The following is a 17,824-nucleotide window of genomic DNA, read 5'->3' on the forward strand; positions in this document are numbered from 1 at the left end:
AGGACTGTTTTGACAGTTAAGTCCAGTTGCAGATAACTCTGGGGTTGTGCGCTCATCCCTCTTTACAGGCTGAGGGAGCCGGCGTTTGACCAGAGACAGCTTCTGGGTCATGTGGCCAGCATGACTAAGCTGTTTACCTTCCCGGCAGAGCGGTACCTATTTATCTACTTGACTTTGATGTTCTTTCGAATTGCTAGGTTGGCAGGAGCTGCGACCGAGCAATGGGAGCTCACCCCACCGTGGGGATTCAAACCGCCGCCTTATGATCAGCAAGTCCAAGGCACTGAGGTTTTACCCAGAGCGCCACCTGCGTCCCCTTTTCCTTATATTACTGTGCCATAATGAAGTCAACATGTGAACATCAAAGCACAGCTGTCCTGAAAGGCAGCTCTCCCTCCAAGTAATGTGTTTAAAAAATGTACCTGAAAAAGTGTAATTTCATGACAATAGCATGAAAATATAGGTTATAATAGGGGAAATTGCATAGCAGTTATAGGCATAATGGGAGAAATACAGCAACACAGTGCATATTTTCCCTGGTAGACACACTTTGGTAGGCAATTTTGTCAGATATATACATTTTTATGCAAAGAATTCCCACTAAAGAGATTACCACTAAAGAAACATCTCTAGAAAGAAAAGTGAGCTTCCTTTGCAAGGCCACAGAACAGCAACTGTACTCCTCTCCCTCTTCCACCCCATAATAGGCTGGCAGGTGTCCCCCTGTCTTCTTCCTCTCCATCCCTTACCTGGGGAAGCCAGGAGCAGCAAAGAGAGAACTGCCAAGCACAGGTGAAGGATCTTCATGGCTCAGGATGAATTGTGGTGGCAAAGCCCAATGCCTGCTTTTAAGCTAAATGGAGCCCGAAAGCTTGCCAAGAGAGGACAGGTAGGGAGAAGAAGATTACATAATTGTACTTTCTTTGGGACGTTGTGACTTAGGCTGACGTGGAAGAGAGGGTTGCCAAAATCACGTTCCTCCGGAAAAGCACTCCTGCATTCGGTCAGTCATAGCAGTACCCACAGAAGTAAGATCACAAACATTCAGGTCTGCTGTATTCATGTTTCAGAGCAAGATAGCTTGAATCAAATGAAACATTTATGAGGAGGATTCAATTCCTCACATAGGCAGTGCCCGGGGAATGTATCCCTCAGGTAAATGACTCACCCCTCACCTGTCCCCATCACATTGCTGGACCCTTGCGGTTACGTGAAGGAGAGGCACTTTTCACATGCTTGCCTCCCACAATGATTACTCTTAGTAGTAGCCCGTGCTCCCCCCCCCCCCAAAAAAAATGTTACTCTCATTTTCCTACTCATATTGAAATACTGCTCCTCAATCTGGCAAAACTTAGATTCACAAAATGTTTAGGGGAATGCGCACGCCTGCATCCCCCCAGGAAATAGCACTGGTAGTAGTAATAGCTTCAAACAGTTCTTCCAGGAAAAAAGATTCAAGTCCACTGATTGAAGAGGTTGAGTGGGACATGCAGGGCAAGGAGATTTCAAAGGTGAAATGATGGACTCTTTGCTTACTTGAAGGAAGGGCAATATTCACATGGTCTCTTGTCCTTTTTCTCATTCTTGCAATCATCATCCTCATCCTTTCCCCCTTTTTTAACTGGACTTAACTTTCAGGGGTCTTTTACATTTACCTTTTAGTCCTCAGCTATTCAAACAAGATGGAGGGGAGAAAATCACAGTGAGCAAATGCCCAGCACCTATTGAAGTTTTAGGATGGACAGTTATGGTGATCCCTTTCCACTGAGATAAACAATAGAGGATACTGCATATTAATGTAAACAATCAAATACCATGTGATTGAAGGATTTGACCAAGAGGAATTGGCAAAACCTCCCAGAGCAAAGCAATCAAAGACAGGGCTGATCCCAGAGCCTTGAGGCAGGTGAGGACGCTGCTTCAGGTGACAGAAGCCCCCAACCAGGCAGAATGCCCATGGGTGCCCCTCCTGCCCTGCTGCTTCAGCCAGTGGAAGAGAAGCACCAGCATCATCAGCACTGATTTTGGGCTGCCATTTGGGGCAATACAGGAAGTGCCGCCCTAGGCTGATTCTGCCATAGGTGTCTTTTGCAATGGACAAAGTATGAAAACAGCTGGCAGCGCAACAAATTAAGCTTGCAATCAAAGGACAATGTATTCAGGGACCACTTAAGTAATTGATGCTTTGTGTAACTAATGGAACAGGTAGCTGGTACTCACTTCTCTATGAAAATGACATTCTGTGTAATAAAAAGGTTGCATTAGAGATACGTTGTACTACCAGTGGTTGTTTAATTAATTAAAAACCTGATTAAGACAACTGTAAATCTTGCAGGCTGTATAATCAACCTACATAATGACTATAATGAGTTTTGTTTTGGTTAATTCTGTTTCTGAAGGAATAGAATGGTTCTAAGACACGGAAGGGAGGGAAGAGGGAGGGAGGAAAGATGTTTTTGTTTCGATGCAGTTTTTAAATAATGGATGAAATAATAAAGTTTTGATGGAAATAGCAGACAAATGGATATAGCAGACAAATGCTATATTAAAGGAGGTTAAACTGGTACAGTAGCCCTTCTTTTTCCTCAAACCCTCCCTGGTCTTCCCTTCCATCCCGGAGTTCCCTGATTTTCGCTTGAGCGAACGCGTCGTCTCTAGTAAGCCCGGTCAGTTCTCGTTTCCCAACCAACGCTCCCCCCCACACCCATCGGTCCTCGGGAAGCATGTGTCGGACCTCCGGCGGTCCCTCTCCTTCCATGTACTCCGGCTTCCTGGAGAGAGCATCTCCTATTACGTTTTCCTCTCCCGGCACGTACCGGATCTCGAAGGAAAACTTGGAGAACTCCTGAGCCCATCGAATCTGTCTCTGGTTGAGTACTCGCACGGTCCTCCAGTATTCTAAGTTCTTGTGGTCAGCACAGTCCTGGATCTTGTGCCACGCCCCTATCAACAGATGTCTCCATTGCCGAAAAGCTGCATAGATCGCAAGCAGTTCGTGGTCATACACGGTATAGTTTGGCTCCGACTTGTTCAGCTTCCTTGAGAAAAAGGCACACAGTCTCCAGCTCTGCTTGGCACCTGGCTGCAAAAGGACCGCCCCTATGGCTCGGTCAGACGCGTCCATCTCCAGTTTCATGGGCAGGAGCTGCTCCTCCGAAGCAAACGCCTTCTTCAGTCTTTCAAAGGAATGCTGGGCACTTTCTGTCCACGTGAACTTCTTTTTGCTACTGAGACAATCTGTGATGGGCGCGGTTAAGTGAGCGAAGTTCTTTATGAACTTCCTGTAGAAGTTGCTGAATGGGGGCCTTCCATTCCAGCACTGCCTTCACCTTGCTTGGGTCCATAGCTAGGCCATTGTCTGACAACTTGTACCCAGAAACTTGACTTCTCTGGCGTGAAATTTGCACGTCTCTGACGTGTTGCTTCTCATTGTCCGAATAGATTAAGACGTCATCTAAAAAGGCTACGCAATTCTTGTACAGCAGGGGCCCCAACACGTGGTGCATGAAAGCTTGAAAGCAGGCGGAGCCCGATTGTAATCCAAATGGCATGACTAAGTACTCAAAAGCCCCTAGGGGGGTGAACATGATAGTTTTCCATTCGTCCCCCTCCCTTATTCTAATCAAATTGCACGTTCCCCTGAGGTCCAGCATGGTAAAAAAATTCCCCTGCCTTACCCGTGTTAAAATGTCATCAATCCTGGGCATTGGGAAGGTCACGGGTTCTGACACCAGAGTTAATGCCCGGTAATCTACGACTAATCTGGGCTGATTAGTCTCCTTTTTGTCCACAAAGAACACCGGACTGCCCCCCACCGCCTTTGATTCCCTTATGAACCCCCTCTTCAGGTTCTTGTCAATAAATTGCCGCAACTCCTGTATCTCCCGGTCGGACATGGCATACAGCTTACCCACCGGCAGCTGAGCCCCTGGGAGTAAGTTGATTTGGCAGTCAAAGGGCCTGTGGGGGGTAGTCTATCTGCCTCCTTCTCGCTGAAGACTTCCTTCAGGTCAGCATATTGTGGTGGCACCTCCCCTTTTAGTTCCACGGCCAGCCCGGCCACCCTGGTCACTGTCATTCTTGGGTTCTCCCCCCCCCCAGACAGTGTTCCAAGCAGTAAGTTCACCCTAAGGTGACTGACCGCTGATGCCATGACACTACTGGATCATGCAGTGCCAGCCAGCTCATTCCCAGTATTACTGGAGGTCCTGTCAGTGTGACCACGTGAAAAGCGATGGTCTCCGTGTGCCTGGAAACCCTCATTCGCATTGGCGGGGTCTGGTGCGTCACTCCCCCCCCCCCCAAGTTCCCTGCCATCGATGGTGGTCATTTGCAAGGGAAGATCCAGGGGCAGCAGGTGGAGTTGGTGCTCTAGAGCGAAGTCTCTGCTGAAGAAATTGCAGGAGCTGCCCGAATCCAGCAGCCCCTCAACTTTGACTGGGTGCCCATTCGGGAGTTCTAGCACCACTTCTATGGCTATAGCTGCCTTGGGAGGGTCAGGCTGGGGCACTTCCATTGGTTGCTGGCCTGGCTGCTGCCCCTGCTGGTTGGCAGCCAGGCGTTGTTGTTTCCCTGTGCCTGCCCTTCCTTCCCCTTCTCCTCACAGCCAGCAGCCCCCACCATCCCTTGCCAGGCCTTTCTTTGAGGGCAGACCCTGGCAAAATGTTCTGGCCACTGGCAGAGGAAACACTTCTTGGTGGTTTTCCAATCCTTCCCCTCCCTCTTGCGACCTTCACTGGAGTTTGAAACCTCTCTCTCTCGCACGCGCCATCAATTTCCATTGGCTCAGCCGCCTGGGAAAGCTGTCTCGGTATTTCAGGAATGTGGTAGTCATGGCAACATTCCCCTCTCACTTCGCGTTTCTCCTGAGCCCGCACTTCCTGCCGTACTCCAATCGCAAGCGCAGCCTTGGTCAGCTCATCCATCGCCTGTGGGCGGGGCGCGCGGGACAACTCGTCTTTCACTTCGGGGGACAGACTCTCCTCAAACAACATTTGTATCGGTTCAGAGTCCAGATGCCAGCCGAGCCGGTGGATCAACATGGCAAAGCGCGACCAATAGTCTCTAACTGACTGGCTCTCCTGCTTGCACCCCATCAGTTCCCGCCGAGTCACACTTTGTTCCACTTCGCTGGAATACATCGCATTCATTGCCTGGAAGAATTTTTTAAGGTCCTTCAAGGCATCATTTTGCGTCGCCATTAGGGGCCTGATCCATTCACGCCCCCCATCCTCCAGATGCCCCACAATGTAAGCTACCCTCTCCCCATCATCAGCAAAGTCATTATGCTGCAGTTCCAAAGCATACTCTATTTCCGTTCGAAACGCATTGTAGTCCTGGGGTTTCCCCCCAAACTTGTGTACCAGCCCCGGTACTTTCCTTGCGATGGGGGTGGGTCTGACCTACGCATCCTGAGCCCGTCTTTCATCCAGCCGTGCCGTCAGGAGAGCTACATGCCGTTCCAAGTCTTGATTCCTCTCTACCAGACTTCGCACTTCGGCTGCTTGCTCCATCTCTCTGGCTGTCCTGGTTTGGCTCATCATGCTGCCTCTCTGGGGCTGCGCACAAGCTACGTCGGTGACTGACGGATTGCTGTAATGGTTCTAGGGGTTGCTCGTGCGTAAGTTGTCACCACTCCTGGCTAGGTTACCTGGGTGAACCCTTTCTGTCTGGACATCCTCTCACCCGTGGCTGTCTCAATCGCTGGCAGAATCCGTCAGTGGGCATTTCTTGAACTTCTTCCAGCAAAGAAGTTCTTTGATGCCTAGTCTCCTCCTACTCTCCCTGCGCGGAAGTCTTCTGCGCAGGGAGGGTGTGGGCAGCGGAGGACCCGTGCTCTCCCCGCTGGTCTCCGGGGAGGAGTCCTGGAGCCCCCTCACCGATTCCCCCATCTGCCCCCCTTCTCCACTGGTGCTACGCTGATTTCCTTCCCCAGCAGATGGGCTGCCTCTCTCCCTACTGGGACCCTCTCCAGCATCCCTCTGGAGCCTTCCCTCCGCCTCTGACTCCGATGGCAGTTCCCTGACACATCCCAATGAAAAGGAAATACAAGAAAGCAAAGTGGCTGTCCAACAAGGCCTTACAAATAGCGGAGGAGAGAAGGCAAGCAAAATGTGGTTGGAGATAGTGAAAGATTCAGGAAATTGAATGGAGATTTCCAAAAAATAGCAAGGAGAGACAAGAAGGCCTTCTTAAACGAGCAATGCAGAGAAATAGAGGAAAACAACAGAATGGGAAGAACCAGAGATCTGTTCAAGAAAATAACGAGCACTGCAAATAACATGGCCAGTGGAAGTGATGGTATTCCAGCTGAACTACTTAAAATTTTAAAAGATGATGCTGTTAAGGTGCTACACTCAATATGCCAGCAAGTTTGGAAAGCTCAGCAGTGTCCAGAGGATTGGAGAAGATCTGTCTACATCCCAATCCCAAAGAAGGGCAGTGCCAAAGAATGCTCAAACTACCGCACAATTGCACTCATTTCACATGCTAGCAAGGTTATGCTTAAACTTCTACAAGGAAGGCTCAAGCAGTATGTGGACCAAGAACTCCCAGAAGTGCAAGCTGGATTTAGAAGAGGCAGAGGAACCAGAGACCAAATTGCAAACATGCGCTGGATTATGGAGAAAGCTAGAAAGTTCCAGAAAGACATCTACTTTTGCTTCATTGACTATGCAAAAGCCTTTGACTGTGTTGACCACAGCAAGCTATGGCAAGTTCTTAAAGAAATGGGAGTGCCTGATCACCTCATCTGTCTCCTGAGAAATCTCTATGTGGGACAAGAAGCTACAGTTAGAACTGGATAGGGAACAACTGATTGGTTCAAAATTGGGAAAGGAGTATGGCAAGGCTGTATATTGTCTCCCTGCTTATTTAACTTATATGCAGAATTCATCATGCGAAAGGCTGGGCTGGATGAATCCCTAGCTGGAATTAAGATTGCTGAAAGAAATATCAACAACCTCAGATATGCAGATGACACAACCTTGATGGCAGAAAGTGAGGAGGAATTAAAGAACCTTTTAATGAGGGTGAAAGAGGAGAGCGCAAAATATGGTCTGAAGCTCAACATCAAAAAAACGAAGATCATGGCCACTGGGCCCATCACCTCCTGGCAAATAGAAGGGGAAGAAATGGAGGCAGTAAGAGATTTTACATTCTTGGGATCCATGATCACTGCAGATGGTGACAGCAGTCACGAAATTAAAAGACGCCTGCTCCTTGGGAGAAAGGCGATGGCAAACCTAGACAGCATCTTAAAAAGCAGAGACATCACCTTGCCAAAAAAGGTCCGTATAGTTAAAGCTATGGTTTTCCCAGTAGTGATGTATGAAAGTGAGAGCTGGACCATAAAGAAGGCTGATCGCCGAAGAATTGATGCTTTTGAATGATGGTGCTGGAGGAGACTCTTGAGAGTCCCATGGACTGCAAGAAGATCAAACGCATGCATTCTTAAGGAAATTAGCCCTGAGTGCTCCCTGGAAGGACAGATCGTGAAGCTGAGGCTCCAATACTTTGGCCACCTCATGAGAAGAGAAGACTCCCTGGAAAAGACCCTGATGTTGGGAAAGATTGAGGGCACAAGGAGAAGGGGGCAACCGAGGACGAGATGGTTGGACAGTGTTCTCGAAGCTACAAACATGCATCTGACCAAACTGCGGTAGACAGTGGAAGACAGAAGTGCCTGGCGTGCTCTGGTCCATGGGGTTACGAAGAGTCGGACATGACTAAACGACTAAAAACAATGTGTTTATAAAATGTACAGGAAAAAGAATAATAGCATGGAAATATGGGTTATATTAGGGGGAATTGCATAGCAATGATGGGCGTAATGGGGAAAATTCAGCAACACAGTGCATATTTCCCCTAATAGACACACTTTTGTTGGCAATTTTGCCCAATATATACATTTTTATGCAAAGAATTCCCACTAAAGAGATTTCCACTAAAAAAACATCTGTAGTGAGAAAAGTGAGCTTCCTTTGCAAGGCCACAGAAGAGCAACTATACTCCTCTCCTTCTTCCGCCCCACAATTAGCTGGCAGGTGGCCCTCTGTCTTCTTCCTCTCCATCCCTTACCTGGGCAAGCCAGGAGCAGCAAAGAGAGAACTGCCAAGCACAGGTGAAGGATCTTCAGGGCTTCCTGACGTGGCAAAGCTGAATGCCAGCTTGTAGGCCAATTGGAGCCCCAAAGGTTGCCAAGAGAGGGCAGGGAGGGAGAGGGAGATGAAATATTTGTAATTTCTTTGGGACGTTGTGTCTTAGGCTGACGTGGAAGAGAACATGGCCAAAATCATACGGCTCTCCCTTCATTCTGGCAGTCATAGCAGTTTTCACCCAAGTGAGATCCCAGTTACAGATCACAAACATTCCTTTCCCTTTTCAATCTAGAAGATGACCAAGTCCCCTTTCCCCTTAACACCCCTGTTTCTGAAGCCGTTTCCCCTACCCGTCCAGCAACACTCAAGGCTGCAATCCTCCCTTAATCTACCTAGGCGCATGCCCCATGGAAACCAACAGGAGTTCCTTCTGAGTGGGCCTGTTTTAGGACTGCACTTTATGATGACACAACCAGAGATGGCACTCCTGCCTAAAGCACAGTCCATACAAATACTTTCCTTAAGTCACGTAAGCCAAGCAGGGTCCCAGGGAAGGCAGCAAGGCCACCAGGAGGAGAGGGCCAGGGATGTGCAGCCAGTCAAGGCAACGACCTTAAACATCTTGGGAGACCTTCTTGACTGTGAGTCCTGGAAGCTCTGCTGCTTGCTCACAGGCCTTTTCCCACCTGGGTTCATTCAGCCCAGCTGCTTGTTACTGTGCAAAGTCCCAGAGCAAAAGTCTGCAACCTCAGATTCTTTTTTTATTTATTTTAGTGAAGGCATTTGGAACTGAATGTGGGACACTTTGCATGGAATATATGGGACCGAATCCTCAGCTATTCAAGCAAGGTGGGGTAAAGAAAATTGCAGTGAGCAAATGCCCAGCAGCTATTAAAGCTTCAGGATGGACAATTATATCGCTCCTTTATCCAATGAGAAAAACAATGGATGAAACTGCATATTAATCTAAGCATGCAAATAAAGTGTGGTTTAAGGATTGGACCAAGAGGAATTGGCAAAACCTCACAGAGCAAAGCAATCAGAGAGAAGGCTGATCCCTGAGCCGGACAAGCCTTGAGGCAGGTGAGGACGCTGCTTCAGGTGGCAGAAGCCCCCAACCAGGCAGAATGCCCATGGGTGCCCCTCCTGCCCTGCTGCTTCTGCCAGTGGAAGAGAAGCACCAGCATCATCAGCACTGATTTTGGACAAGATCTCTGCCATTTGGGGCAATACGGGAAGTGCCGCCCTACGCTGATTCTGCCAAAGGTGTCTTTTGCAATGGACAAGGTATGAAAACAACTGGCTGCGCAACATATTAAGTTTGCAATCACAGGGCGATGTATTCAAGGACCACTCAAGTAACTGATGTCTTGTGTAACTAATGGAACAGGTAGCTGGTACTCGCTGCTCTATCAAAATGACATTCTGTGTAATAAAAAGGTTGCATTAGAGATACTTTGTACTGCCAGTGGTTGTTTAATTAATGAAAAACATAATTAAGACAACTGTAAATCTTGCAGGCTGTATAACCAACCTATATAATGACTATAATGAGTTTTGTTTTGGTTATTTCTGTTTCTGAAGAAATAGAATGGCTCTAAGACACAGAAGGGAGGGAGGGAGGGAGGGGGAGGGAGGGAGGGAGGGAGGGAGGGAGAACGAGAGGAGAAATGAGTTTGTACTGATGAGGTTTTTTCATAATGGGGGATATAAGAAAGTTTTAATGGAAAAGTCAAATGGATTTTAACAGTGGATAAATGTTGTATTAAAGAGGTTAAATTGGAATCAGATAAATTATCATCAACTTGTAAAGAAACCTATTGATCATCATAAACCTTTTCAAAGCTATATGTAATGAAGCTATTTTCTCAGTTCACTGGGTCCCTTAGCCTAAATCCAAGAAGGGATGTCCATTCAGGGTGGTAGCCTAAAGCTCCTCAGATCAGAGGCTCCTCAAAATGATCTGTCCAGAAAATGCTGTGAGAGGGGCAGGGCATGCGGAGGAGAAATGATCACCTGCTCTGGCCACTTGTTTGAATCTCATTTGCCAAGCTGAATTTCCCTTCCGTAAAAATTATACAATGGCGGAAAGCTCCCAATGTCAGTGAAACCAGCAGGACACAAGAACGGGAGTTTGTCCCAGCCCAGGAGGAAACAGGAAGTTTATTTACTGGCTGGACAAACATCCCTTCTCATGTGTAAACATGTCCACTCTAGGAATGTTGTATTTGACTGCTTTGTGTTTCACACCCCACATACCCCTTCTCAGGCAACACAACATGCACAAGCATAAATAACTTTATTCAACCACCCAGAGTCCCAGCTTGACATGTAGGTTCTGGAAACTCTCTTGGCAGGGGTTTCGTCAGGATGTCAGCAGTCATCTCCTTGGTGCGGCAGTAAGACAGTTCCACAAGTCCGTCCTGGATCATCTCATGTACATCATGGTACTTCACGCCAAAATGTTTTTTTTCCCTCACATAGAACTTCTCACTCTGTGTCAGCTTCAGGCAACTCTGATTCTCCTCTAGCAAGCTGACAGGTTCCTTTCTCACCAACCCAAAGTCCTTGATGAGTCGATCGAGCCAGGCAACCTCTCTGCATGCATCTGTCGCTGCAATGTACTCTGATTCTGTGGAAGACAATGCTACACAGCTCTGTTTATAACTACCCCATGCAACAGGTCCATCCCCAAACATAAAAACAAATCCACCTGTGGATTTATACTGAGCATTGTCCCCAGCCCAATCTGCATCAGTATACCCAACCAACTTAGGGTTTCTGACAGCTGGTAACCTTAACTTACAATTCATGGTACCCTTCAAATACCGCACCACCCTTTTTACACCTGCCCAATCATGCTCAGTGGGAGAATTCACTTTTCTACTAAAAATCCCCACAGCATTTGCTAAATCAGGTCTACATGTGGTAATTAGATACAAGAGTTCACCAATTGCCGACCTGTATTCACTGTTGTCTGGCAACAGCTTTGAATCCTGCTGATTCTTCAAGAAGTTTGTGGTCATGCGTATTGCAGTCGGGTGTGCATCTTGCATCTACGGATCTTTTTTCTCTGATTGAGAAGAAATGAGCCATCTTCTTCTTAAAAGATTTAACTATGTGTTTTTTGGGGGGGCTATTCAGTGCCTTTTTATTCTTATTAGGTATTTTGTGGTATTACTGTATACTGTAACTTGAACAATAGGTTTCTTTACAAGTTGATGATCATTTATCTGATTCCAGTTTAACCTCCTTTAATATAGCATTTGTCTGCTGTTAAAATCCACGAGAGTTTTCCATTAAAACTTTATTATTTCCGGAACTTCCAGGTTGGCGCCATCGTCGAATGGCGGACTCCCTCCAAGCTCCGGAGGGAGCTTGCTCGGCAGGGGCTGGGTTCTACCGCGCCGGCGATGCGGGGACCCTCAAAAACCATGGGCGCTGAAACCCATGGGCATGGTGACTCGGCGGGCACCGTTTGCGCCCCCCCCGACCATGCGAAGGGGGGGGGTGCTGTGAGTCCTCCGCTTCCCCTGCCGAGTGAAGCCGCATGCCATTTGGCGGAGAGCGCTGACTTCTTCCATTGAAAATCTGGACTTAAAAGAATAACCCGTGAGTAATTGGAACTTGGATTAAAAAGGGGAATAAATTTTTTCTTAAATTTGGAGCGAGCGGGGGAGGTATAAAAAGGAAGTCAGCCTCCCCCCTGTTGTAGAGGAGCTAAAGCAAAGGACCTGACAACTAAGATCGAGTGCAACCTTTTTTTTTTTTGATAAAGTTATTAATATCGCGATGGAAAACTATAAGCTGGGTTGGAGGAGAAAAGTGGAATGTGAATTAAAATACAACCCCCCCCCCCCGGAAACCCCGGGAGCAATCCGTGAGAGCGCCTGGAGATGAGAAATAGAGGTTTTGACAGCTGTCAAAGGAGCTGCCAAAACTGAAGAACAAAAAGAGAACTTTGTTACGAGGACTTTGCTGGTTACATTTGTTATAAATTGGATAAAAAATATAAACTGTTTAAAACAAGGAATAATAAGTTACTTTGACTGGTGGGTGTGATCGGGAATGAAACTGAATTATTATAATCCCTCTAGAGGAGCTGTGGGTTATTACAAGTATTGCCGGCATGGAATTTGAATCGGACTTTTTATCTCCTGGGAAACTGCAGAAATGGAACACTATTTTGTCTACAGAGGTCTACACACTAAAGGAGACAATGGATTTATCTATTGAAGAATGGAAGGGACTTGACGTAATGTTTTGTTCCTGAATAACAAAGCCTCTGTAGAGGAATTACAAGCTTTTTGGAATTAGAACATTTGTGCAGGAGAGGAGGGGGGGGAAGAGGAGAAGAGAGAACAACAAGAACAACAAGAATAACAAGAACTGGACAAAGTTGGAAGATAGACCCCTTCCAAGATTGGACATTCGAAATTAAAGATGATTAAAAGACGGTAAAGACTATTAAAAAGACGGCAAAGCGGACTGGTGAAGGATTATGGCTTAGATGTGGGAGCTCCAGGAGACAGTAGATATTGACGGACATTGGGAACGCAACCGGGAAAGGGGGGAGGGAAATTTGGAATCCAAAGGGTGTTAAATTACATTTTATTCTTTTTTCTATTTTTTTATGCTAATCTGTATTTTATATTAAAGAGGGGAACTCGTGGAAGGGAACAGGTCGATTTTAGGGGATGGGAAAATATTTTTTAAATTGGGTTAATGATAATAATTTTAAAATTTGGGGTAAGAATTTGCTGAATCTATTTGAAAGAATTGGAATATAAGAGGGGGTGGGGAGGGGGAAGTCCTGGAAAGATGATATTGAAAATAAGGCCTTAAATTTGGATGCTTTTCTTTTTTTGCTATATTTGAAAATCTTTAATAAATATTATTTTTTAAAAAAACCTTTATTATTTCCTCCATTATGTAAAAACTGCATCGATACAAACTCATCTCTTCTCCCTCCCTCTTCCCTCCCTTCTGTGTCTTAGAGCCATTCTGTTCCATTAGAGTTCCACTGAGAAAATAGTTTCATTATGTAAAACTTGGAAAACTTTTATGATGCCTGCTAACATGAGCAACAGGTTTCTTTACAAGTTGATGATCATTTATTTGATTCCAGTTTAACCTCCTTTAATATAGCATTTGTCTACTATATCCATTTGAGTTTTCCATTAAAACTTTATTATTTCATCCATTATGTAAAAACTTCATTGATGCAAACGCATCTCTTCTCCCACCCTCTTCCTTCCCTTCTGTGTCTTAGAGCCATTCTGTTACTTCAGAAACAGAATTAACCAAAACAAAACTCATTATAGTCATTATGTAGGTTGATTATACAGCCTGCAAGATTTACAGTTGTCTTAATTAGGGTTTTCATTAATTAAACAACCACTGACAGTACAACGTATCTCTAATGCAACCTTTTTATTGCACAGAATGTCATTTTCATAGAGCAGTGAGCACCAGCTACCTGTTCCATTAGTTACACAAGGCATCAATTACTTAAGTGGTCCCCGAATACATCGTCGTTTGATTGCAAGCTTAATTGATTACGCAGCCAGTTGTTTTCATACTTTGCCCATTGCAAAAGACACCTATGGCAGAATCAGCCTAGGGCGGCACTTCCCGTATTGCCCCAAATGGCAGAGATCTTGTTCAAAATCAGTGTTGATGATGCTGGTGCTTCTCTTCCACTGGCAGAAGCAGCAGGGCAGGAGGGGCACCCATGGGCATTCTGCCTGGTTGGGGGCTTCTGCCACCTGAAGCAGCATCCTCACCTGCCTCAAGGCTTGTCCGGCTCTGGGATCAGCCTTGTCTTTGGTTGCTTTGCTCTGTGAGGTTTTGCCAATTCCTCTTGGTCGAATTCTTCAATCACATGGTATTTGATTGTTTAGATTAATATGCAGTTTCCTCTATTGTTTATCTCAGTGGAAAGGGATCACCATAACTGTACATCCTCAAACTTCAATAGCTGCTGGGCATTTGCTCACTGTGATTTTCTCCCCTCCATCTTGTTTGAATAGCTGAGAATTAAAAGGTAAACCTAAAGGGACCCTGACAGTTAAGTCCAGTTGCTAACGACTCTGGGATTGCGGCAGTCATCTTGCTATACTGGTCGAGGGAGCCGACGTTTGTCCGCAGACAGTTTTTCCGGGTCATGTGGCCAGCATGACTAAGCTCCTTCTGGCGAAACCAGAGCAGTGCACAGAAACACCATTTACCTTCCCACCAGAGTGGTACCTATTCATCTACTTGTACTTTGACGTGCTTTCGAACTGCTAGGTTGCCAGGAGCTGAGACCGAACAACGGGAGCTCACCCCATCACGGGAATTTGAACCACCGACGTTTTGATCGGCAAGCCCAAGGCTCAGTGGTTTAGACCACAGTGCCAACCGTGTCCCTTTGCTGAGTATTAAAGGTAAAGGTAAAGGTACCCCTGCCCGTACGGGCCAGTCTTGACAGACTCTGGGGTTGTGCACCCATCTCACTTAAGAGGCCAGGGGCCAGCGCTGTCCGGAGACACTTCCGGGTCACGTGGCCAGCGTGACATCGCTGCTCTGGCCAGAGCCAGAGCCAGAGCCAGAGCCAGAGCCGCACACGGAAACGCCGTTTACCTTCCCGCTGGTAAGCGGTCCCTATTTATCTACTTGCACCCAGAGGTGCTTTCGAACTGCTAGGTTGGCAGGCGCTGGGACCGAGCAGCGGGAGCGCACCCCGCCGCAGGGATTCAAACCGCCGACCTTTCGATCGGCAAGCCCTAGGCGCTGAGGCTTTAACCCACAGCGCCACCTGGGTCCCTTGCTGAGTATTAGGTCCATGCAAAGTGTCCCACATTCAGTCCCACATCAAAGCACCAGGCCTGAGCCTGAAAGGTCAAATGAAACCTCAAAGCAGAGAAGGTTAACTCATTGGCCTTTGAATTTTTCTGATGTGGAGATCCCTGATCTTTAGTCACAAATAACAGCGACTCCATGGAGCGCAGGACAGAAGAGCGAAGCAGCTTCAGAAACCGGGTTGGGAAGGGGGAAAGGGGGCTTAGCCATCTTCTAGGGTGGAAAGGAGAAAGGAAAGGACAAGTTGGCCAATTATTATGGGGTGCAGAGTGGACATGGCAGGTGCAGCAAGCAGAGAAGCAGAGCCTTCCTGTTTGAAAATATTTTTGTAAGTTGCCTTGAGTCTTGTCTGGAAGAGGTGTCTGAGAAATAGGATGATTGCAAGAATGAGAAAAAGGAGAAGAGAGCATGTGAAGATTGCCCTTCCTTCAAGTAAGCAAAGAGTCCATCATTTCACCTTTGAAATCTCCTTCCCCTGCATGTCCCACTCAACCTCTTCAATCAGTGGACTTGAATTCTTTTTTTTTGTGTGTGTGTGGGGGGGGAAGAACTGTTTGAAGCTATTACTACTACCAGTGCTATTTCCTGGGGGGATGCAGGGGTACGCATACCCCTAAACATTTTGTGAATCTAAGTTTTGCCAGATTGAGGAGCAGTATTTCAATATGAGTAGGAAAATGAGAGTAACCCTAAATATTTTTTAGGGGGGAAGCATGGGCTACTACTAAGAATAATCATTGTGGGAGGTGAGCATGTGAAAAGTGCCCTTCCTTCAGTTAACCGCAAGGGTCCAGCAATGTGGTGGGGACAGGTGAGGGGTGAGTCATTTACCTGAGGGATACACCCCCCTAGCACTGCCTATGTGAGGCATTGCATCCTCAGCATAAATTTTTCGTTTTATTCAAGCTATATCCCTCTGAAACATGAATACAGCACATCTGAATGTTTGTGATCTTGTGTGGAAATTGCTATGACTGACAGAATGCAGGAGTGCCATTGCAGAGGCACGTGATTTTGGCAACGTTCTCTTCCACGTCAGCCTAAGTCACAACGTCCCAAAGAAATTACAATTTTGCAATCTGCCTACCTGCCCTCTCTTGGCAAGCTTTGGGGCTCCATTTGGCTTAAAAGCTGGCTTTGCCACCACAATTCATCCTGAGCCATGAAGATCCTTCACCTCTGCTTGGCAGTTCTCTGTTTGCTGCTCCTGGCTTCCCCAGGTAAGGGATGGAGAGGAAGAAGGCAGAGGGACACCTGCCAGCCTATTATGGGGTGGAAGAGGGAGAGGAGTACAGTTGCTGTTCTGTGGCCTTGCAAAGGAAGCTCACTTTTCTGTCTAGAGACGTTTCTTTAGTGGTAAATTTTTGCATAAAAATGTTTATATCAGACAAAATTGCCTACAAAGGTGCATCTATTAGGAGATATATGGACTGTGTTGCTGAATTTCCCCCATTACGCTCATAATTGCTATACAATTTCCCCTGTTATAACCTATATTTTCATGCTATTGTCATGAAATTACACTTTTTCATGTACATCTTTTAAACACGTTACTTGGAGGGAGAGCTGCCTTTCAGAGGACGGCTGTGCTTTGATGTTCACATGTTGACTTCATTATGGCAGAGTAATATAAGGAAAAGGGGAAGTGAGTGGCCCTGTGGTTTAAACTACTGAGCCTCTTGGGTTTCCTGATCAGAAGGTTGGTGGTTTGAATCCCCACGACGGGGTGAGCTCCCATTGCTCGGACCCTGGTCCTGCCAACCTAGCAATTCAAAAGCACATCAAAGTGCAAGTAGAAAAATAGGTACAGCTCCGGCGGGAAAGGAAACGGTGTTTCTGTGTGCTGCTCTGGTTCACCAGAAGCAGCTTAGTCATGCTGGCCACGTGTCTGTGGTCAAACGCCGGCTCCCAGAGTTGTCTGCAACTGGAATTAACTGTCAAAACAGTCCTTTACCTTTTTATTAATATATGGAAAATGGCATCGTATGTAAAACTGGTAAGGAAAAACAAAAGCAGCCTCTTCTTTTCTCAGTTTGGTTAGATTTTATGGAATTCTATGCAAATTTATGGAATACGTCTTAGAAAATAAAATTTTGATTTGTCTCCTCCACAGGTCTGCCAATAAATTTGGGGTATAAAGTTTCTAATTAGTGGGGAAATGTTTCTTGATATAATATAGAGCCTTTTATTCTGGGTAGTTCTTGGGGCTCTGATGGCTTCAGTTACAGGCTTTAGTTTCTCTATAACATATAAGCCATGTGTGCCTCACTTCTTGCTGTCGTGTTTCGTGGACTGACACCCTCCACTCATGAGCAAATATCTGGATAAGCAGATTGACCATTTCTTCTTCTGAATGTAGCAAGGGGGGTGAACACCAGTGGCCAGAGGCAAGGGGTGGGGTGGAGGTCAGGAGTTGGGATGCCACAGCACCCAGAGCGTCACAGAGCCACTCCTGTTCAAAGGGCTGTGGAGTTGTTCTTCTCTTTCATTCTATTGTGATTTAACTTCCTTCTCCCCACTTATGTTTTTCTCTCTCTTTGCACAGGATCTGCACAGGACCAGGAACCTACGAATGCTATGCAATGCCTTAATGCCAATGGTATTTGCTTGCCTATAGGTTGTCCCAAAAATTCTAAAAAGATTGGAAGGTGTATTCCTAGTTATCCCTGTTGCACAAGGTAATTTCAGCTTACCAAATGAGAATTACACCTCCCGCCCCTCTCCCATAAGCCTCTGGATTGATCATTTTAAGTACCCAACTCAGCGTCCCCTAAACTGGTCATCCTTTGCCTGGAAGCTCAATTGCTCCATTGCAAAAATAAAAATAAAAATACCTATGCCAGAATCAGCCAAGGGTGGCACATCCCATTTTGCTGCTTGAT

At 46.4% G+C, this 17,824-nt stretch overlaps 2 long non-coding RNA genes across 3 annotated transcripts in view; one reads left to right on the forward strand and one right to left on the reverse strand.

Annotated features, from left to right (window-relative positions):
- LOC307211977 overlaps positions 1 to 17,824 on the reverse strand; it is a 117,083-nt gene that overhangs the window by 55,138 nt on the left and 44,121 nt on the right. Inside the window, exon 2 of the long non-coding RNA XR_013836674.1 lies at positions 1,537 to 1,764. This is a non-coding gene — a long non-coding RNA (uncharacterized lncRNA). The remainder of the gene's footprint in view (positions 1 to 1,536; positions 1,765 to 17,824) is intronic.
- The window catches only part of LOC307212016, a 30,734-nt gene that overhangs the window by 11,653 nt on the left and 1,257 nt on the right, over positions 1 to 17,824 (forward strand). Inside the window, exon 2 of one of the 2 annotated variants that reach the window (XR_013836727.1) lies at positions 17,488 to 17,620. This is a non-coding gene — a long non-coding RNA (uncharacterized lncRNA). Of the gene's footprint in view, positions 1 to 16,833; positions 17,621 to 17,824 lie in introns of those variants that run through there. The other variant, XR_013836728.1, reaches the window with a different exon arrangement.

This window comes from Podarcis cretensis, assembly GCF_951804945.1.
Source record: "Podarcis cretensis genome assembly, chromosome: 3".
In the NCBI taxonomy this organism is placed as follows: domain Eukaryota; kingdom Metazoa; phylum Chordata; class Lepidosauria; order Squamata; family Lacertidae; genus Podarcis; species Podarcis cretensis.